This window comes from Tiliqua scincoides, chromosome 9, assembly GCF_035046505.1.
Source record: "Tiliqua scincoides isolate rTilSci1 chromosome 9, rTilSci1.hap2, whole genome shotgun sequence".
Lineage (NCBI taxonomy): Eukaryota > Metazoa > Chordata > Lepidosauria > Squamata > Scincidae > Tiliqua > Tiliqua scincoides.
The window spans coordinates 32,941,407-32,942,503 of NC_089829.1; the positions used below are offsets into that span (position 1 = coordinate 32,941,407).

The 1,097-nt window shown below is 44.9% G+C and overlaps 1 pseudogene; it reads left to right on the forward strand.

Annotated features, from left to right (window-relative positions):
• The first annotated feature begins 444 nt into the window (after nt 1-444).
• Nucleotides 445-558, forward strand: LOC136661002 (5S ribosomal RNA; annotated as a pseudogene).
• The last annotated feature ends 539 nt before the right edge of the window (nt 559-1,097 follow it).

Sequence of the window (1,097 nt, forward strand, 5' to 3'; positions counted from 1 at the left end):
ACTGAAGATGGATCTGCAACTTTCTCCTTCTTGTACTCTGTGGAGCCAAATAAAGAATCAGTTATGGCAGAACTTCACGATTCAGGGAGAAACCTGGCAGATGAGGATTCCATATGGTGGCCAAGGGAGGTTATGATAGCGGTTTTATAAGAATCTAAAAAGGGCCCTGCTGGATCAGGTCAAAGGCCCGTCTAGTCCAGCATGCTGTATTTCACAGGGGCCCATCAGATGTCTCAGGGAGCACACAAGATGACAAGTTACCTGTTTGCTGTTGCCACTCCCTTTCTCCTGGCATTCTGAGGTAGTCTACTTCTAAAACCACAAGTTGCACGTACCCAACATGAATCAATCATACACCCCTTCAGGTACCTTTTTTTCTGAAGATTCCTAAATGCTGTAACCTTTCCTCATAAGGGAGGTGCCTAACAGCCCAATCCTATGCCTGTCTACTGTTACCCTGCACATGCCCAATCTCATCTGATCTTGGAAGCTAAGCAGGGTCAGGCCTGGTTAGTACTTGGATGGGAGACCGCCTGGGAATACTGGGTGCTGTAGGCTTATACCATAGTCTTTCGAGACTGAAGGTTGCCAACCATTGCCTGTCTACTCAGAAGTAAGTTCCATTAGACTCAATAGGGCTTACTCCCAGGAAAGTATTGTTAGGATTGGGCTGTTTGTCCAGTAAGCATTTTGGTTGCTCTGTTCCGCACCTTTTCTAGTTTCACAATACCCTTTTTGAGCTGTGGTATTGCATACCAGAACTGTATTGCATACCAGAACTGTATGCAATACTCTAGATGTGGTCTTACCACTGATTTGTATAATGGCATTATAATATTAGCTTTGTGCATGTTTGTTTTGCATGATGCAGAGGAAGTGGATAGAGAGATTTTGCCCCCTTTTCCCCCATACTATAAGAACTCTGAGTGAGCCAATAAAACGGATAGGGACAAACAAAAGACTTCTTTGTACAACCCACAGGACCGAATCCTATCCGACTTTCCAGTGCTGATGCAGTTGTACTAATGGGGCATACATTGCATCCTGCAGTGGGGGTACAGTCATGGATGCATCCTCAAGGGAATGGGAATGTTTAT